General features: G+C 49.4%; 1 protein-coding gene across 1 annotated transcript in view; it reads left to right on the top strand.

Annotated features, from left to right (window-relative positions):
- The window catches only part of MAF (MAF bZIP transcription factor), a 355676-nt gene that overhangs the window by 110341 nt on the left and 223585 nt on the right, over window positions 1-21750 (top strand). The gene's annotated exons all lie outside the window — the stretch shown is intronic.

Raw genomic sequence — 21750 nt, 5'->3', positions numbered from 1 at the left:
TGTAAAACTACATTCACACACACACACGCACATCTCTTTCCTAGCTGCCTGTGGCTCAATTCATTCCAAATATGGAGGCTTGTCACAAAGGGGCCCATGGGAGGGGCCTCACCTGACCCTCTGTCAGAACTTGGCCCAGAGCTCGAGTGACCAGGGCATGGGTATCTCCACCTTCATGGCAACACCTGGTCAGGGCTGTCCCTGGGAACATCCCTGAAAAACTGTCCAAGGGAACCTGTCTCCTGCATCCCTTTCTGAAGGTAAGGGCCAGCCCCTCCACTTCCCATCAGAGCAGGGACCCTGAGCTGCAGAAGGGAGCCTGGCTGACCTTGGATGAGGACTCGGCCCAGAGAATGCTCAGTAGCTGCCCAGTGGAAGGGCTGAGTCACCCCTGAGGTCATCTACAGATAGCCTGCCCTGCTCCCTTCTCAGCCACCATGGAGCTTGGCCACCTGAGCACTCTGGCTCCAGCGTATGGGGAAGTAAGGGCTGATCTGGCCAAGAAAGTTGGTAACCTGGAGAAGCCATGAGCATCTCCCCAACCCCAGCCCCAATGCCAGTTGCTGAGTGAGGAGGGAATTTGCTTGGCTCTCAGGGGACCTGGAGTCCTGCCTTGGTTCTCTGATTGCTTGTCATATGGCTGTGGGCAGGGCCCCCTCCCTCTCCTGGCCTCCTTGTCCCTTGGGTGGGGCCATGGGGTTTAATAACAGACCCCGTCAAAGGATACTGGTAATGACATGAGATTGTAAATGGAAACTGCCCAGGAGCACGCTGGAGCCTGTGGGGTGTCGTTTCTTCCCTAAGCCTTCTTATCACAGTCTCCACCCCAGCTCCCCCCAACCTCTTCTACCCTTTGGGCAGCTGGCACTTGTCAAGAAGGCCACTGCTCTATGAGGGCCAGCTCACATTCTTGCCCTGCCACCTGGGGACGGGTCAAGAGAGGGCACGAGGGGCCAGGACGATCGTCACCTGGGATGGAGACCAGAGCATTCCTCAGGGACCCTGGGGACCTTGGTGCCCGTTTGCTCCAAATCACGGCCACCTTTGCCCCTCTCTCGACCCAGCCGCAGTAACCTTTGAATGAAGTGAATGCATAACCTCCCTCTTCCAACAGGGTCTTTAATCTGCAGTCACCTCTTCTAGAACAGAGCAAACGCTTATTTTCATTCTCAGTGGTTGCTTCCTCAGAGAAGCCTCCTAACCTGGTCTCTCCTGTCCGTTATATGCTGTCGTGATACCGCGTGCCTCTTCCCAGCAATAATCAGCCCCCTCCTTTTCCTTCTGCCCCGTCCGGTTCCCATCGCCTCCCGCAGTGTCTGTACATGGCGGCCCTGATGCTACATTTATGGAAGGAAGAGGAGTGATGCGTTCCCTCTGGGGGCCTGGCATGCGCTGTGAGAAGTCGACAGCCTGTCCCCTGCCCCCCTCCTCGGTGCACGGTGACAGCATCTTCGCCCGCTGTGGTTCTGGCCCTTGGTGATCGCCTTCCGCCTCCGCCACCCCGCTGCTTCCCTGTGCGCATGCTCCGTGCTTCACTCCTCTCGGACCTGTGCGCAGAGCTTGTCCGGTGGCGTGTGGGGAGGAGCTGGCGGCGACCTCAGGGATGCGCTGGAGACCTCCCGTCCAGCTATGCTCCCCTGTATCAAGCCGGAGGAGCTGGCAGGCTGTGTTTTAATCAATTGATAGCATCGTTTGGCACCCAGCATGCAGCTCAGGTTTTGTAAAAGACCAGGTGGCTGGTGTTCCATCTCTTCATTCTCACAGAAATTTCAGGTTGGAGGCAGCAAGCGGCTGCCAAGCTTCTCCTGGAACATTGGAGAGGGGCCAGGGCTCTGCATGGCGCACTTCCCCCGCAGAAGGAAACGAACCCCAGAGAGAGGGGAGAAAAGAGAAGAAGGAAAGTGCCAGGAACGTTCCTGGGGGAAATGAAACTGTCATCTGACTGCGGTCTCTCCTTTTTTGAGAGGAGGGGCTGTGAGCAGCCAGGATGAGTTCAGCTCAAAAGTCAAGTCAGAAAAAAAAAAAAAAAAAGTCAGTCCAGTCGGTTTAAGATTCGTCCACCTGCCCGGCCCTCTGCAGGGGACACGCTTCATGTGTCCTCTCTTCTCGTGGGCCTCTAAACCTGCTTCCATGACCCCAGTCCTTCCTACTTTCATCGTCCATTCTCTGTCTTCAGACTCTTCCCAGGTCCAGGCTGATCTCCAGCTTGGGGTCAGAATAGTTTTCCCAACGTCTGAGCCGGTCACAGCCTGTCCCATGGGTGCCACCTTCCTGTGACTGTCCCTCCTGCGCAGATGCCTGCTTCACAAGGCACATGCCTTCTGGTCTTCACTATTGTAGTTCCAGGGCCGGAACTGGGTCTGGGATGTGGGAGGAACTCAGAACATGTTTATAATAAATGGACGGATGGGTGGATAGGTGAATGGATGGATGGATAGATGGATGGATGAATGCATGGATGGATGAATGGATATATGGATGATTGGATAGACTGACAGGTGAATGAATGAATGAGATTGTTAGGGGCCGGGAGAGGTAAACAGGCCCAGGGGACATGCTGAGACAGGCCAGCAATATTAACAGTGGATACCCTGGGATGGTACACAGTAGTCAAGACCAGACTCTAGAATCAGACCAGCAGGGTTTGTGTCCTGATGACTTTGGGCAAATTGTTTTGAGTGATCTAAGGCCAGCCTTTCTCATCTGCAAAATGGCATTGGAAGCAGTGCTTCCTTCAGAGGGCAGTTGTGAGGAGTGGATAAGTCATGGTATGTGCCTGGTACCAGACCTGGCAAGTAGGAAGTGCTCAGAACCTGGGCATGGTGTTTAGAATGATGATGAAGCGGGGTACGAGGAGGAGAAGGGGAAGGTGGAATGGGGCATCACAGAGAGGAGGCATGTGTGCGGGGTCTACACTGCGTTAGTGTCCTTACAGATCCTCCGAGCCTCCATAGCTGTGCCCAGGCTCCCCAATGTGCTCCTTCTGTGCTTGCCTTTGGCACTTTCTATAGGTTGTCCCCACAACCTCACCACTTCCTGTTGCCTTACCTTGTTAAAGACCCTAGATCTCCCCAGTTTAGTTATTGCATTTGACATTAGTCATCCCGTTTATTGCTCAGTATAACTTAACTTTTTTTCTAAAGCAATAAACATACAATTTTTATGCAGACACCACTTTACAAGACAAATCCAATGAGGGTATTCCTGGTTAGGTGAATCTCCTCCAAGAGGTGGTTCAGGGACCCCAGCGTGTGACTGTCATTTCCTAGATCGCTCTTCTCTGTATTTATCTGGCAAATGGAGAAAGAAACGGTAAAGGATCAAGGGGGAAACATTTATGGACCAGGCTGGGAATGGCATCATTTATGTCACCCACCTTCTATTGGCCAGGACCAAGTCACATGACTATCTTACCTGCAAGGGATACTGGGAAATGTAGTCTAGCCATCTTCCCAGAAAGAAAGGAAAATGGCAACAGCCCAGTGGCTTCTGCTAAACCCATCTTCCATGTTCACTGTTGGCTGAAGCCTGCGGTTCTTGGTACACTGACCACTCACCTCCAAGCCAGCCCTGTCCAGTTGCAGCCCTAGCCCCTCCAGTTCCATCCTGGGTAGAACCACTACCTTCCTTGCCCAGTTCCCACAGTGAAATCTGACGATGTCCGGATGCCAGGTCCAAGACAGAGCACCTCACCTGGCCTTGAACACTATAATGGGGTCCACATCTTGACCCGTGTCCTGGAGGAGGACCCTTGTCCCCTTTCTTTCTCCTTTCTCCTCTGCTTATCCCAATCTGGGTCATACTCGTTTGTGCTTGGAGTTGTTTTTTTTTTTTTTAATCCAAACCAATTAAAAATGTACTTTGTTAAAGAGTGGGAAAAAATGCCTTTCACCTCAGCTGAGAATTCTGCCTGCCCAGTTTCACCTGGAAAAGAATTAGAAGCGACAGCATGTTACTAATTGGGGAGTTTGAGCAGTCCGTTCTGTGTGGTGTGGGTTTCAACATACTTGCTCCAGCGCATGGACATTCACAACTTCGCCGTATCAGAAACTGAGGTTCTGAGAGGTGGTGTCTCAGACAGACCAAGGTGTATGTGGGGACAGGCCGAGGTGTCCATTCATCTTACGCCCTGGAGCTTGACCCAGGCGAGGGAGAGAGTCTGGGTTTCCATGACATCCTCCAGTGGTTGGGATGTCAGCATCCTTTCTCACCAGCAGCCGCTCTCCTCATCACTTTGCTCATGGAAGACGTGCAGGAAGTGGTGTGGGACTGTGGGCATTTGAGCCATAAAGCTCAGGTTCAAAGCCCAGCCTCATCACCAGCTAGCCCTGTGATTTGAGCCAAGTGACAATTTCTCTGACCAATTTTCTCATCTCTAAAATTGGGTCAACCAGTGCCAGCAGACCACAGAATCTAACCATGGGTATGGACCTTAGCATGGAGCAGTCTCTCTGCTTCTTCCCTTTCCTATAAAGGAAATAGCAAATCCTGCCGAGGGCGTGGGGTAGAGTGAGGTTGCAAACACTCTGGACTGTGGTCTGCACAACGGGCCTGCTGCCCTCTGGGAGGCAAGTGAGCTGGCTCTGCTCTTGGAAAGAGGTGGAAGATTCCCTCTGTCAGCAGGGAGTTGATCCCTTACAAGTACAGCTATTGAAGCCTGTGGTGACAGCCCCTCCCTGGCAGATTCCATGAAAGCACGGAACCACAGACAGGAGCTGGAGTGCCAGGGCAGGTCTTCAAACTGATGCTTATTCAGATGTTGGAAGTAAACCACTCTCTGCAACACATATCCAGTGAAAACAGCTATGGCTCTTGATTTTTCTGGAGCCCTCATAAGGATGGTAGACTGGTATGTTGGTCTAGAACGTGGGTATGCTGTGACGGATGGTACCCGGGTACTCTAGGTATCCTGGGATGGAATGTAGCTACACTGGGATTGTGCAGCCAGATGGTACATTGAGATGGACATTGGTCCATGGGGATGGGACATAGGTGTGCTGGGATGGTACACAGAGGTGGTACACAGGTATGCTAGGATCGTATGGAAAAATGGTTCACAGCTGTGCTGGGATGTTTTTATACTGGGATGTTACCCAGGTATGCAGACAAGCTTGGAGGTGGACAGAGATGGGACAGGGAGATGGTACACAGGGATGGTCCACATACTGGATGGAACATGAGATGGGATGCTGGTACACCGGCCGCTACCCGTGTACACAGGGATGGTAAACGGGTATGCTGGATGGACCGCTAGGACGGTATGGGGGTGGTACACAGGTGTGTTGAGACTGTCCCCTGGGATGTTACACAGGCATATTGAGAAGTATACATGGGTGGTACACAGAGATGGCCCGTGGGGACCCCAGGCCAGTTCACAAGGACGGTACACTGTTAGGTGGGATGGTGCACCCCAAGATTCTATAAATAGGCTAAATGGACTCTGGAAAGGTCCCCACTGTTGCCACATCTGAGACTCACCACACTGCTTTTGTGTGGCTGATAATCTTTTCTGATGGAACCTGTAGCCGTGTACTGGACAGGCTTTGGAAATAAGCAGCTTGGCCTCAGATTCCTGCTCCTCCACTCTTGTGACCTGGGGCAGGTTCCGAAGCTTCCTAGGCTTTGGCTCATTATATAAAACAGAGAAGGAAAAAGCCCTTCATGGGCGTGTTGCCAAGTGCAGACCCGCAGTGGGTCCCGCCTCTGTGTTAGCTCTGTCCTCATCAGTTATTATAACCGGTCATGCTGGAGAGGCCACGGAGGGCTCGGGAGCCTTAAAGGACCAACTTAGAAGTTGGAGCCTCACCACTCAGTAACTCTGAGGCCTTGGGCGAGTTACTCTCTCAGCTGTAGTCTTCTTATCTCTAGAATAGGGTTAACAGTGCTTAACCCTGAGCATTTGCTTATTTTTTTTTCCATCCGTAGCTATATTCCACAATGAATTTCAGGCAGATTGCAAAAACACAACAAGTGAAATGCAAATAGAGTTCTAGGTGAAGGGAAAATCAAGGTAGAATGAGAAAATTCATGGGATATTTATGTAGGAATGTTCAATCATCAGAATATAAAGGAGCCATGTGCGCATAAGGCGACTGACCCTGCTTGGTTCATGGCAGGAACTCAATACATGTTTGGCTCTTCTCCATATATGAACACAAAGTTTTGGGGGGTAGTTTTCTTAGGCTCAAAGAAATAGGCAGATGCCTATTTTTTTTCTGCCAGGAGAGCCAGGCTCACAGGCTTCCAGGCTGTGCAGACCTGATCAGGCCGGTCCCGACCTACTCGGTGACAGAAGAAGCACTTGGACACCAATGTCCAGCAAATCTCGTCCGCAGCGAGCGAGCTGGGCTTTCACCCGTGTCCACACAGAGCCCACACTCCCAGGTCCTGCGGCTCTTGAAGGGGCATCTTTCAGCTGCAAGGCACAACAGAGGCCCTGATAGTCATTAAAATGATCCAGTGGCACCTTTTTCTCCAAGAACAGGAGTGTCGCTGACAGCTCCGGCCAGCGCCAAGTTCAAATTAAAGTAATTACAGCGGTTCCATCTCTGGATCCTTTCAACCGTTGCTCGTGTCCTTGTTCCCGTATGCCCTGCAGTGCTCCGGGGACTTCTGTTGGCCTTGTCAGACATGCTTGATGTCCTTGCAGTGGGAATCGTCACCTGTGACAGGTGTGGGTTACACTTGACCTTTTGGAGCAAGGAGCCTAGAAAAGACCTTCCAGATGGCCGTGGACAGTAACATGGATTCCTGTGGCACCTCTCCTCAGGCCTGCACACAAGAGCATTTATAGGAAATCACATTAAAAAAAAAAAAATTTCCACCACGATGGAGACACCAAGGCATAGAGATGACAGGCTTCATTGCCTAAGGTGAGACAGGAAGCCGGTGACAGGAGCCCTGTGCCACGTGACGGCAGAGTTGCTCACTCACTGTCATCTTGTCATCCTGCTCCCCAGAGCAGCACGCAACTTCTCACCTAACTCTGTCGTGCACTGTGAATACCCAGACCCTCCTCCTTTACCCTCACAACTTCCTTGGAGAGGATCCCCCTGCCCTTCACCTTTTGAAGATCAAGACACCAAGGATCAGAGAGGACCTGTGAATCTGCCAAGACCACAAGTCAAGAAAGGAGTACGGTTGAGATGTGAACCTTTGTCCGTGCTCATAAACCCTGCTGTTTACCATCTCCAGTGGCCATGCACACTTGATTGTTCTTGCATTTTATTATGGAAAATTCCAAACATAGGCAAAGTACACAGAAGAGTGTTGAATTAGTTTTCTATCACTGTGTAACAAGTTTCCACAGATTTAGCAGCTTGGACCAACTCCCGTTTATTGTGTCACAGCTTCTGTGGGTCAGGAATCTGGGCATGGCTTTCCTGGGTCCCCTACTCAGGGTCTTGCAAGGCTATAGTCTAGGGGGCCTCATTAGCCATTGTAAGTTTTTTTTCCAAGCTCAAGTGCGGTTGGTAGAATTCCTTCCAGTTGTAGGATTTGTTTCTTCAAGGCCAGCAAGAAGGAATCTCTGCTGGTTCTTTTGAGTCTCTGAGCTCAGGAAAGCCCTAAATCCTTGTCCAAGGGCTCACCTGATTATGTCTGGCCCACCTAGGATAATCTCCCTCAAAGTCAAACTGATTAGAGACCTTAATTACATCTGCAAAATACACTCCTCTTTGCCACATAATCTAACATAATCGCAGGATGACAGTCCATCATGTTCACAGGTCTCTCCCCCACTCCAGGGAGGGGATTACACAGAGAGGAGGGTCACTGGGGTCCGCTTAGAATTCTGCTCACAAGTGTAACCCATGGGGCCTCATCACGTAGCTTTGGTAAGGATTAACATCCTCCATTTCCTGGTTTGTTTCCCACCCCTGCTTCATCGTCATTCATTTTTGCCCTTTTTTTTTTTTTTAAGGTAAAACTCATGTACATTGAAATGCATAAATCTCAGCTGGACAGTTTTGACAAATGGATGCACCTACATAACCCACATCTTGATGGCAACTTAGAATATTTCCATCTCCCAAGAAAATTCTTCCCTGTTTAGGCTCACTTACGGATATCATTTCATTTTCGACATGCTACTACGTATAAGAAATAGCTAACGTCATATCCAACAGAATGTAGCAATCAGTAAATGTTAGCTTCCTCTCAGTTCCTCTAACTTTGCATCCAGGTTCTTTATGAGACGCCAGGAAGGCCAGGAGGAGGCATGCCGCTGAGCTGCTCATGGCTGTAGAGAAAGCTTCTGGAAGGGCTTCGGGCAGGATGCCTGGGGAAGCGTGCAGTGCTTTATCTGGGGGCTGGAGGCTTGACCATCGTCAGCTCTGCCCCCAGCATGGAATCTGGGAAGCGTGCCGATGCTTTGATGCCCAGAGGATGCGTCCACACATTCCTGATTTCAAGGGCTGACCATACCCTTTGGCTTTCCAATCTCTCTCAATAGAGCTATGTGCTCTGAACACGCCTCAGGTTGGGGGTGGGGACGAATCTCGCCCTTAATTTCCTGATATCAGGTGGGCCCTTCTGGCCTCCCAAAAGCAGGCCTGGGTCAAGGCTGTGCTCAGGGCCTTCTTCCCTCAGCAGCAAAACAACAAAACAAACAAAAGTAAAAAGAACATGGCATCTGGAGAAAGAAGAGGGAATGTGGAATCAGACGCATGCTCTGCGATTTGGGCCAAGTCACTGTAACATCGGCGCCTCTGTCTCGGTGTCTCCCATCAGGTCTCTGTGGATCAAACGCACACACAGTGGTTCCGGGCAGAAAGCTCCTGAATTCAGCACTCCCTTTCCTTCTTTTTTCTGTCTGTCCAGCCGGCCACCCTCTGAATCAGCTCTCACACCTGATATATATGAGGGATGGATGCATATGGATTCTTCAGACTTATTTTGTGTCCTTAGCTGGGGAGATGGGTATTTTCGTAGATACCAGTATTATGAACCAGGGGTAGTTTCCCCCACAGAAGCAAGTAACAAAATGCATTAAGGTTTCCTGGTGGGACCAATTTTTTTTTTTTTTTTCCCTGCACCATCTGGAAAGATTGGGATGAGGAGAACCTCTGATCTCTAATTTAGAGACTGTGAGGAATTCTAGACCTTGCTCCCCCCACCTCATGCCTTCTCCTGCTTCCTCCTCATCCGCCCTCTCTCCTGCCCTCCCCTGCAGGGAGACGCTCTTCCCACCTCCTGCCTCCTATTCCCTTCCTCTGCTTTCTCCACCCCCCACTCCTTAGACACATGGGGACCCTCCTGTCTACTGAACACACTCCCCACCGTGACTTCTCCCTGCCCAACGCTCATAAACTACAACCCCCAGCACCCTGGGTCTGCAGATATTACAAGCACAACCTCATGTGGGCTACATTGGCGATTTCTCATTTAATTTTTTCGAAGATTTGATTTTTTTTTTAATTTAAAACTCAAAAATGCCATTAAAACCCTCACCCAGATCAGCTGTATCTTTAAGTGTAAAATCCATTTCAGTCGGCGGAGGCCTCGCTATGGTTAAGTACTTATTTTTATTGTCTGTCTGGGCATGGTTTTTAACTGCAGGTGGAGGAGTGATCAATAATGTCATAAAGACACACTCACCCCATGCCCTCTCCCCAAGCCTGGGCCCAGGGGAGGGGCTGAGGTCTGTGCGTCTGGAACGGTCCCGGGTGTTCCAGGCCCCTGCAGGGGCTCTCTCCTCATTATTTTGTCCAAGGCTCTTTGGCTTAAGCAGTGTGTTCTTTTCACAGTTTCCCCAACTATTTGCAAAGGAAATCATCTGCTGGACATTTGCACCTGGGCAAGGGTGCCCTTGGAAGGATGTGAGGGTGTCCTTCCTTTTGTGAGGGGCCTGGGGTGCCTCCATCTCTCCTGCGCTCACCCTGACTGTTGTCAAGTTCAGGGAATGAGAACGGTCACATTGATTCCTGGTGGCCCCTCTTGGGTGGCAGTGTCCTGGGTCTGCTCCTGCATTCATTTATCTTGTCTGCGTGTAGACCCAGGGCTTATAAGAGGAAGGAGGACTCCTTCCCCCTCCTCCTGGACAGGGAAGCTCCAGAGAGGAAGCGATGGGCTCCTACACGTGGGCAGTTGGGTGCAGGCTCTGAGCTAGGGCTGTGGGGATGAGATGGGAGTGCAGGTGTGCGTAAGCTTCCTTGGTCAGTGGGCGCGAGCCTCCAGTTCTCATCTGAGTTCAGAGAAAGGAAAAGGAGCAAAAAGGGCCCAGTTGCAGTCCATGGGAGAATGGGTTTGAATCGCTGTTTTCCACTGATCTAGGCTTAGCAGCACTCTGAACCCTGAGCATGTCCGGAAGTCAGTGGTGGAGCCCTGTGGAGGCCTGGGGGCTGGGGGTGGAGGTCAGGTGGGGAGGACACTGGAGCTGTGTCCCAGGGAAGCAGCCTGCAGGTTTGGTGTGGAAAGCAGCAGGACCTCCTTGTTACTCCCCCAGCCCTGAGACAACATGGGCTCTCATTCACACATTTGTTCACTCTTCCTGTGTTTAGTGAGAACCTGCTGTTTACTCATGCTACATGAGCCGTATGAGCTGCTGGGCACTGTGCTCACAGCCACTGCGATAGACATCCGCTGGGATCAGCCCGGGGAGGCTGGCTTCCTCCCCGTCTTTCAGCTAGGGGAGCTCCTATTCACCCTTCAAAACCCAGCTCTGCTGTCACCCCTTGTATGAAATACAGCTGTCTCTCAGCAAGCATGCATCAGCCGCAGGGCCTCTGCGCTGTCTGTTCCCTGCCTGGAAGGCGTCGCCCCTGGGTATCCCCATGGCTCACTCCATGGCTCCGTCCAGGTTACTGCTCAAAAGTCAACTTCATGGGAAAAGTTTTCCTCTTTTGACACTGTATAAAATAGCTTGCCCAGCTCTTACCTTAGTTTTCCTCACACCCCCCAGTCATGAGCTGTGGTGTGTGTGGTTCCTTCTCTCTCCGTCTGTCCTTCCCCCCAGAGTGTGAGGACAGGGCTTCCGTTTTGTTCATGCTGGCCCTTGGTACGCGCCTGCTCGTCGCTAACGGGCTGAGTCTCTCCAGGATTGGAATGTCGTGACTTAACCACCTGTTCCGTCTCCAGGACATTTCTTGAACAGTTTTGTCGAGATGTAATTTACATACAGACCATAACAGTTGCCCGTTTAAAGAGTAAAATGTAGTGGGCTGTAGTATATTTATAAAGCTCTGTGACTACCACTGCATTCTAATTTTAGAACCTTTTCATCAGTCCCCGGCAGCCGCTCACCAACTTTTTGTCCCTGTAGAGTTGCCTTTTCTGGGCATTTCAAGTAAGTGGGCTCATACAGGATGCACGTTTGGTGACTTGCTTCTTTCCTCCAGCATATCCTATTTTTGAGGCTCATCTGTGATGCAGCCTGCGCCAGTGTTTCCTTCATTTTCTTGCCAAATAGTATTCCATTGCATGGCTACAACACATTTTGTTGCTCCCTTCACCAGCTGATGGATGTTTGGGTGATTTCCACTTGTTTTGACAGTTATGAATGATGTTTCTGTGAGCAGTCACAAGCAGGTCTTTGTGTGGACATGTTTCCATTTATCTTGGGTAGATTCCTCAAAGTGGAATTGCTGGGTCTCCAGGGCAGGTTGTCACTTTGTTCGTGTCGTACATTTCTTCTTCTTTCCATTATGAGTCTTTGAGCTGCTTGTGGGCTGCTTGTGGGCTTAGAGGAATATTTAAATATTCCTCTAAGACTTAATTCAGGTTTTTACCAAGGGTAGCTCCTTATAAATGATACTAGAGCCAGGGGAAGAGAAAGAAGCTGAACTGAGACTAGAAAGAGCTCCTGAGTTAGGGGAGAATCAAGGGAAACTGCTGTGGGTTCTTTTCTTACAAGGAAGCTGAGCTTTGTCTTGAGTATGAGGAAGACAATGTGTCTGCACTCAACAAGGACGTCTTCTTCCACGTTGTCAATGGTTTTGTTCCTATTGCCTTTTGAAAGGTTTCTGGTTTAACAATAAACATAAATGGCACCCCTCATGGAAAACTTGATAATCTGAACAATAAGGAAGAAAATGGACCACCTATCATGCTACATTCCTGACATGGCCCCTTGCCAGATGACATCTCTGAACTTCAGGTTTTTATGTTTGGAAAGTGCGGAAAATAACAAAGTCCTGGTGACCCCAGGAATCTGGAGTGAGGCTTAAACACAAGAATGTGGGTCAAAATGTCTCAGAGTCTTTATTTATTAAGTCTCAGCATCCTCAGTCAGCCCTCTGGGGGAAATCTGGTCCCTGTGATCCAGTCCCCTGTCCTTTCCCAGTAAGCTAAACAATCTGCGTGCAGCTTGCTGGGTTGAATGAGAGACAGGGGCGTGTAGTGGTAAAGAGCATGTGTTCTGGAGTCAGACAAACTCATGTCACCCATTCACCCGCTGTCCAACCCTCACTTCAAAAAATACACATTCCGAGTGCCTTCTATGGGCCCAGCCCTGTACTGAGAAATGGAAGCCTGGCTCTCCTAATACACATCATATAACCTCTTTCATCATCCGACTTCAGTTTTCTCAGCTGAAGAAATATAACAATATCACTGGGTTGTTTGGAGAGTTAAATCAGTTGTACTTAGCAGAGTATCTGGCAAGAGCGAATTGACAGATATTGGCTGCTGTTATTAGTAACAGTATCTGTATTGAGTGGGCTTCCCAGGTAGCTCAACTGGTAAAGAATCTGCTGCAATGCAGGAGACTCTGGTTCGATTCCTGGATCGGGAAGATCCCCTGGAGAAGGGCATGGCAACCCACTCCAGTATTCTTGCCTGGAGAATCCCCAAGGGCAGAGGAGCCTGGCGGGCTACAGTCCATGGGCAAGCAAAGAGTCGAACATGACTGAGTGACTAAGCACAGCACATCTGTATTGAGTGGGAAGACATGGACCCATCCTCTGGGAATTGACATGGGGGTTGGCCTCACTCCTGTGCTCCTTTGTTTCCCTGAAGTCTTCTCTAGCCCCAGGGAGGGGGATACCTTTGTCTCCATGCCCCCAGCTGCAGCCCTGGTCCCCGGTCCCTCTGAGTGTGTAGGGTCCCAGCACCATGGCTTGCCCTGCACCCACCAACCAGCTCTGCCAGGAAAGGGTGGACAGGCATTCCTGTTGGCAGAGGTCCAACCAGGCCAAGTGTTGGGGTTCAGAGGACAAAGGAAAGGGACATTGCAAGGAAGTTCCTACTTCCTCAGAACGAGTGTTCCTATCTCCCTGGCTCACATGATCTATTGGGACATCCTTCACGTTCCGAGTATAAGCACGTTGCCGGAAAAATGCCAGTGGTGGCCATGTGATGAAATGTGCTTCTTTACACGTTTACTGGCATGGCCTGAGGGAACGGGGGATGGGGAAGACGGGAGCACACTCTGCATGTCTCTGAGCAGGGCTGAGATGCTAGATTTATATTATTAACCACTTGTTGAAATCGAAGACCACTTGTATCTGTACAATGGGAATACTGCGAACCCCTGTTAGGAGGGGATTTATGGGTGCAGATGAAACCTCGGACATAAAAGTGCCTGGCTCTGTACAAAAATGGCCATCTTTTCCACCTTGTAACTTATTTCATCTTCATATCACTCAGCAAAGTGGACAGTTTTATTGTCCCTATTTACGGGAAGGAAACGGAAGCTCAGAGAGGTAACATCACTCTCCGAAGACCACGTAGTCAGTGGGTGGGAGAACCTATCTTTGAGCCCAGATCTGTCGGAATCCTGAGCTCTGTTCTGTGTTCTCCACGCTCTGTCCTTGACCAATCACCATTTCTTTACCACGGGGTTGGCAAACCTTTTCTATAGAGGGACAGATACTTGATCTTTCCAGCTTTGTGGTTCAGATGGTCCCATTGCTCAGTTCTGTCTTGGTAGCATGGAGACAGCCCTGGACAGCATGTAAGTTAGTGAGCATGGCTGTGTTCCAATAAAACTTTATTTGCAAGAACAGGCAGAGAGCTGCGTTGGGCCCATGGGGCTGCAGTTTGCCCCCTTCTGCTTTAGAGCATGCCCTGGGCACCTGGGGAACACCATGGAGAGGGTTAAGGCCTAAAGGCCTGCTGACGTGAGGACGGCTGTGGTGTCTTCTGAGCATCTGCCTGTCACCCCGGCGTCACTCTTCATATGGAAGGTGGCTATTAAAATGGAAGGGCGAGCCTGTGATTGACTGAAGGCAGTCAAAGAAGCAGGAGGACTAAGTACAAGAGGTCTCCATCAGAAGGGTCTCCTCCATGTAGCCTTCCTGACTGAGGACAAGAATAGCCCGGGTGATTTATAATGTTCCCCGGAGGACTTGCTTCTCTGGTTTCTTTTCTGTCCCCTGGATTATCTTGTCCTCAGCCACCCCCTCTCCCCAGATCCCAAAGAATTTGGGCCTCTCCAGGCACGGGGGCCATGTTACCACTGTCTGAGCCTCCCCCCGCCCTCTGCCTGCCCCTCTGTGCCAGCACCCCTGCATGGGGCAAGCTGGGAAGATGCAAATTAAGGATACGTGTGTCTTGAGGCCGGAGCTCCCTGGGTCTGCTCCAGCCCTGTTTCTGGGACAGCAGGTGCAGCCGATCACTGACACCAAAATACATTCTTAAGACGAGGGCAGACAGGCCAAACAAGAGAAGGTCTCCCCGCCCTCCCAGGACTTGGCCTCCTCCAGAGGACACATTTGCCGTGAGGACACCCCGGTGTTAATCCGCTCACCCAGGAGACGTATGCGTGGGTCAGCACTTTAGCCGAGGGCTGGCCTCAAGCAGGGGCATCCCCCCGGAGCTGTCTGGCCAGCCCAGGGCAGCAGTAAATCAGGCCCTCCGTGGATGCCTCGGCCGCTGGGGACTCCGCAGGTGTCGTAAATCAGGAGCTTCACCCCACTTTACTGGTACCTTCCGTGCGAACATGCAGGGGCTTCCCAGCCGGGGGAAGACAAGACGGTGGCAGACGGCTGAAGCCGGGCTGGCCAGCCACCGAGGCCGTCTCTTTGTCAACTTATTACCTGAGATTTATGCGCAATGCAGCCGGGTCTGCTCAGTGACACATTCTAATTTAATTAAATTTCTGTTGGATTGATGTCTGATCAATCAATACTGTTAATGTTTTTGCAATTTGGAGATTAAAGTATGGTCAAGACACTGCAAACCCCCAGCACCATCCACTTACTTCAGAATGTTCTTTTGGAGGAGATTTGCTTGCCTGCCTGCCTTGTTTTTTCCCCTTCTCCTTCCCTCCCTTACATATTTAAACATTTATTAAATGCCTAGGATGTAGAGATTGGACAAAGTGGAAATAAGGCTTAGAGCAGCGCTCTGCAAACCTGAGAGTTCCCTGGAGGGCTCGTTAGGAAACATCCCTGGGCCCCGCCCCCCAGAGTTTCTGATCTGGCAGATCTGGGATGGAGGCCAAGAATTCACGTTTCTAACAGAGCCCCAGTTCAGCCAGTATTGGTCCAGGACCTGGTCTGAGGACCACTGGCTTGGAAGTTAGGGGTTCGAACTTTGGAACCCCCTGGATTCAGACTCCAATCACAAGCTGTTTGGCTTCAGGCAAGTAAATTGATTTCTCTGTGCCTCTGTTGTGTGATCCATAAAACGGGGAATGATAGTTAAGCCTAATTCATGGGATTGCCGCAAGCAGGCAACGATATTCTGCAGTGTCTAAAGAATACCTGGTTTTCCAGGTGGCTCAGTGGAAAAGAATCTGCCTGCCAATGCAGGAGACACAGGTTTCGATCCCTGGGTTGGGAATATCCCTTGGAGTAGGAAGTGGTAACCCACTCCAGTGTTCTTGCTGGAAAATCCCATGGACAGAGGAGTCTGGCGGGCCACAGTCCATTGGGTCACAAAGAGTCAGACATGACTGAGCACCCAGAGAACCCCCAGCGTGGTGCCTGGCGTGCAATAAACAGTCTGTCCCTGTCACCTCTTTTCTGATACGGAGAGGAAAGCAGCTATGGGCTTGCCTGCCTGGAACTTCCCACCTTGGAGAAACACACAGATGTCAGGACGACGTTATGATCAAGGCACTGAGAGGCTCTGATGGGGCGTTTACGCTAATCAGAGGTGACAGGAAGGACCTCCTGGTGAGATGGGCGCGGGGAGGAACCGACGGGTGAAAGGGATTCTGGGAGGCTGGCATCCTTGGAGGCCGTTTCAGTGGGTTGGACCAGTATTCTTAGCCCAACGGGGGAACAGTGGGGTATTCTAAATTATGAGGCGACAAAACTGTATATGAATATCGAAAGGATCTTTCAGCTGCCCTTGAGGGCACTGGCTTACAGGGTGGCGAGAATGGATACCTGGTAGCATTGACTGAATGTCAGCCCTCGAGCTCTAAGATTCTGTTTCTGTCTGGAGATCCGACTCCCTGTCGGTCCCTCTCCCATACTGGTGGGTATCAGATAGGTTGGATATACCTTGTCCCCATCTATGGAATAATTAACCCCGTGGTGTGAAAGGTACCCTGTTGAATGGTCATCTGAAACTCTGAAGGTATATTATTTTACTAATATCACACGCATCATTTACCTGCAGAACAACTGCCAACGAACACATATGTTCAAAAAAAATCTTTGCTGACCACCCGTTGGGTAGACCAGATCAGGAAGTTGGAGGTGCCACCCTGAAGAAGCCTGACCTTTAAAACTCTCCGGGTTCGTGTGGGCAGGCAGCTGTAATTCAGGATTTACATTTAGTTCATCGTTAGCTTTTTGAAATCCCGCAATCCCTGTCCGTGACGCTTTGGACAGTTTTCATCGTGCCGTTTAGTGCTCAAGTCAGTCTAAAGTGGTGTAGCCTGAAGAGCTGTACTGAGAGGGAGGCGGCTTCAAGTTCAGGATGGCATTCGTGGGCATGATTTAAACCTATGAATCATTTTTTTATTCATACAGATCTCAGAGCACATCCCTGTCCTCCCTCGCGCACCTGTGCCAAAGCAGGTAGGAGATGGGGAGTCCAGAGGGACTGAGGTACCCCAGGGAGTCCCCACCCCTGCTCCTCCAGGATTCGTAATCCTGCATTTCATCAGGGTTCATAGGAGCCTGAATTAGGAGGGCTGGACCTGCCTGGGGAGCCCTAAAAGCCAGAATGATTCTTCACCTCTTCTGAGGTCACTCCCAGCCTTGGAATTCTCTTTTGGGTACCAAACTCATTCATCCACTCATTCATTCAACCCTTTACTCAGCAATTGAGGCATCACAGCAGAGAACATCTTTGCCAGGTCCAGGAGATCTTCGTTTCCCCTGGGAAAATGAAGCCCCACACTTGCGTCAACCCATTTCTTTCTCACAGCACCTACTAGACCTAGAACCCATTATGGCTTCCACTTTGCTAGAGAGAAAACTAAAAATCAGAGAGAGAAAGTTGGTTGGCCAAGGCTATGCAGCCAGCAACAGTGACGCTGAAATGTAAGCACAAGTCATCTGATTTAAAAAATAAGACTGTATGTTCTCAAGTATGTTTTTAAGACATACTCTGTTCACTTCTTCATCCAAATAGTTAATGAAAACACGTAAAACGCTGGCCTCCTGTGAAATGATTCTAAGCACTTGCTCCTGGTGGCCGTTGGTCTGTGAGATTTGAATGGTTGGTTATCCAGCTACAGATTCACCTCCGCTTACTGTCAGTTCAGTTCAGTTCAGTTCAGTCGCTCAGTCGTGTCCGACTCTTTGCGAACTAGGCCAAATTTCTCCTGGCTGAGATGTTGTCTCATGCCTTTTAAGCCATTTCTACACCATTTCCTTGAACTCCCAGTCTGCTAGTCCTTTATAAAAGCCTTGATCTTAAGCCATAGTGGCAACTGGGCCCCATGCCTGCCTTTCTTCCAGTATTTTCTATCCTCAGTAACCTGTTCTTGAATTTTCTGAAAGTCAAGGTGAAGGGCTAGTCTACTTCTGAGGATCCTCCTTGACCCTTTCAGAAACCTTGGACAACATTTTCCCGTGACCTGTCATGGACCTGGTTTTTTTACTGTCCGCCATTGGCAGTATTCGTTGAAGCTGTATCTACCAGATGCCCTGCGGAGCTGAATTATCTTAGACCAAAATTTCCAAAATGTCAGCCTTGGGCTGAGTCTCCTCTGCAGATGAGTATTCTTTGGGTCTGCACAGCATTTTGAACAAATCCTGAATTTCATGCCGGCATTTAAAACTGGGGCAATTTGAGTATAAAATCCGTCAGGGTCTGGCTTGCCTGGGAGAGTGTACAGACGAGATGGCCCCTTTCTGTCTCAGCTGTGCTCCCCAGCCCGCTGGTCTCCTCAGAAGCCACAGCTGCACCCGCCTCACTCTTGCAGTTTGCCTTCCTGGTCCCAGGAGCCATCTGAGTCATCCCCACCTCCCCCCAGTGTACGCAGTCACCCTGAATTCCTCTTCCAAAATTAATGCTTAATTCATTCTTCACAATGCAGGCTTGATCCTTTCCGGCTTTACATCGCGTTCCTTAGGGGAGAAGGTGGAAGCAAAATTTGAGTGGAGAACTTCTGCTTTCTTGCTGTCATCTGCTCGAATTGCATCATCTGTTCCCAATCCCTTCCTTTTCCTTCTGGCTCCAAACATAGCTCAAAAAGCCCTTTTTTCTCGCCCTTAGTAAGTTTTTGCAAGCCTCAGCTCTTTCTAGGGTTTTGTCTCCTCACACTCTTCTCAGGAAAGCAGTGCCGGTTCGCATTTGTTTTAGGGTGGGACGGTGCGTCATTGAACGACATGTCTGCAAAACAACTAAATTAGAAATAGAACCCTGTTTCCAAGTTCAAGGTGGGATCTATTGCATCAAGGGAAAAAAAAAAAAGGTGAATGCAGTCTAGAAAAAAAATCTTCATAAGCAAATGTTAAAAAAATGTTCAAAAAAAGACACCTAAAGTGTCTGAGAAATTCATATTTTTATACACCCACTGCTAGTTTAGGTGTCAAGTATGTCCACCAGCCCTGACTTACAGGGTTTCCCAGGTGGTACAGTGGTAAAGAATCCGCCTGTCAATGCAGGAGATGCAGGAGACACAGGTTCGATCCCTGGGTCGGAAAGACCCCTTGAGGAAGAAATGGCAACCCACTCCAATATTCTTGCCTGGAGAATTCCATGGACTGGGGAGCCTGGTAGGCTGCAGCCCATGAGGTTGCAAAGAGTGCACACGCGCACATGTGCGCGAGCACACACACACACACACACACCTCCTGACTTACAGACGCCCAGGAAGGGTTTGACTTGTTCTAAAGACTGTATGCCAAACTTAGTCCTAACTGGAACTTTAAACAATTCCAGCTGCCACAATGCATGGGGCCAGCGAGTATGTTTGCTGTGGTAGCTGGAGGAGGTTGATGTTTGCCATAATTCATGGGAGACATGGAATTTTCCAATCAAATTGTCATTGGATGTTAATGATATCTGCGCCTGCTGTCTTCAGACAGGGCTGGAAGGAAGCCTTACAGGATGTCAAGATAAGTTGGCGTTTAACAAGAGCAGCAAGAGTGATCTCATTAAAATGTAAATTCAGATCAGATCATTACCTTCCTTAAAACCATCCAGGACCTTCCACCACCTGTAGGGGAAAGCCCAGCTCCTTACCACAGCCCATGGCCCTGTGAGAACCAGCCCCGGCTGCTTCTCCAAGCCCCTTTCTGGCCACTGCTGCCTGTTCTTTTCTTTCCAGCCAAAGGGCCCTCCTCTCTGTCCCCTGAACAGGCAAGCTCCCCCCACCTCGTGTCTCTGCATTAGCAGTCTCTCCTCCTGGGAAGGTCGTCTTCCCCATTCTCATGGGGCTGCCATTCTTACTGCTCTGAAGACCCTAAGGACTAAAATATCCCCTCCCTCTCTAGAGCAGGTCCTCTCTGAGCACACTGATAAAAACAGTCCTGCCTTCTGCCACTCTCGAATCCCTTGTCCTGGTTATGTGTCTTCAGAACTCTAAGCAAGACCCTTAAATATGTATTTTCCATTGTTCAGTTCAATCGCTCAGTCGTGTCCGACTCTGTAACCCCATGGACTGCAGCATGCCAGGCTTCCCTGTCCATCACCAACTCCTGGAGTTTACCCAAACTCATGTCCATCAAGTCGATGATGCCATTCAACCATCTCATCCTCTGTCATTCCCTTCTCTTTCTGCCTTCAATCTTTCCCAGCATCAGGGTCTTTTCAAATAAGTCCATTCTTTGCATCAGTGGCCGAAGTATTAGAGTTTCAGCTTCAGCATCAGTCCTTCCAATGAATATTCAAGACTGATTTCCTTTAGGTTTCCATTTTCCATTGGGAAAGTACAATTTTCCGTTGTACTTGCTTATTATACACCTCTCCCATGAGAACAGAAGCCTAGCAGAGGCAGGTTGTCCGTGTGACACGCTGCTGTTGTGTCCGGAGCACCTGGAATTGTGCCTGCGGTAGGTGTGCGGTAAGGATGATCAGGCCCAGAGACGAGCGAGCGTGAATGGCCAGAGGAGGCGGGCTGTTAGTGGGCCCAGAGTAGACAGTCTGCTTTGCGCTGGTGCGTGCGTGTGCGCATTTGTATCTGAATTTACAGGTGTATGTGGCCACGCTTCACTTGTACATGTGCACTCTTTCAGCTTGCCGGGGTATAGCTGACAAATAGAAATGGAATGTATCTAAAGCACACCGCCTGATGCTTTGATAGACACGTGCGGTGATTTGATATAGCTTAAGCATTGTGAAGGCCTGGGAAGGATTGAGAACAAGAGGAGCAGGGGGCGATAGAGGATGAGACGGCTGGATGGCATTGTCCACTCACTGGACATGAGTTTGAGCAAACTCCGGGAGACAGTGAAGGACAGGGAAGCCTGGTGTGCAGTCCTCGGAGTCACAGAGAGTGGGATATGACTGAGCGACCACCAGCAGTGCTTTGAGAGGTGGTCCCCACAGTCACGCTGGTTAACACCCCCATCACCTCACAGTCACCTTTCTCACGCGCGTGGCCAGACGATCATGAACCCTCCTCTTAGTGATGATACATCCAGTATGCATCTCTGTAATCATTCTGCCACCCAATAGGTCTCCAGAGAATAAAGTTCTGGATCAGAAGAGCTATAGGCAAGAGTTTAGTATATCATAAAGATAGCATTTGAAATTAAGAGAAAAAAGACATTATTTAGTACATAACATTAGGACAAGCAGTTATACATTTTTGCTTAGTTTCCTGCTTAGCTTTTGAAGAGAAAAAGAAACACTTTAGATATTTTAAATCTTGTTGGAAAAATCTTTCAAATCTTAATGCCCAATGCTGGAAAAAAAGAGCTAGATTGATAAGGTTAGATAGATTGATAGATTTAGATAGATAGAATTGATAGATTACCCAACATTGTAAAATTTATGCTGTGAAAAAAACATACAAAGTTTAAAATATTAATGATAAACTGAGAAAATAGTAGCAATACTTTTGATAAAGTGTTAATGTCTATCATATATGAAAACCTATTATTAAGCAATAATGAAAGGATAAAAATCCATATCCAAATGGACAAAAAGTGTAAGGAGTTTTTTGGAGGCTTATTTGGCAAAAAATATAAACATTAAAATGCACATACCTTTAGCCCTGGCGCACGTTTCCTTGATTGTAAAGATATAACCTGTCTGGTGCTCACTGCTTCGTGCTGGTGTATAAGGATGTTCTTTGCAATATTCTTTAAAAGAATAAAAATAAGAATTTATTCAAATGAAGAGTAGTGGAAAAGTTGGACTTATCTTTCCAATTATTAAACTATAGTTATTAAAATAGAGTAGGAAGCTTAAGATAGAGAAACAGCATGGTATTGATGGAGGAGGAGACAACTAGAT

The sequence above is a fragment of the Bos indicus genome, chromosome 18 (assembly GCF_029378745.1).
Source record: "Bos indicus isolate NIAB-ARS_2022 breed Sahiwal x Tharparkar chromosome 18, NIAB-ARS_B.indTharparkar_mat_pri_1.0, whole genome shotgun sequence".
Taxonomy (NCBI): Eukaryota; Metazoa; Chordata; class Mammalia; order Artiodactyla; family Bovidae; genus Bos; species Bos indicus.
The sequence above is the reverse complement of the archived record's forward strand: the minus strand, read 5'-3'. Positions and strand labels throughout refer to the sequence as shown.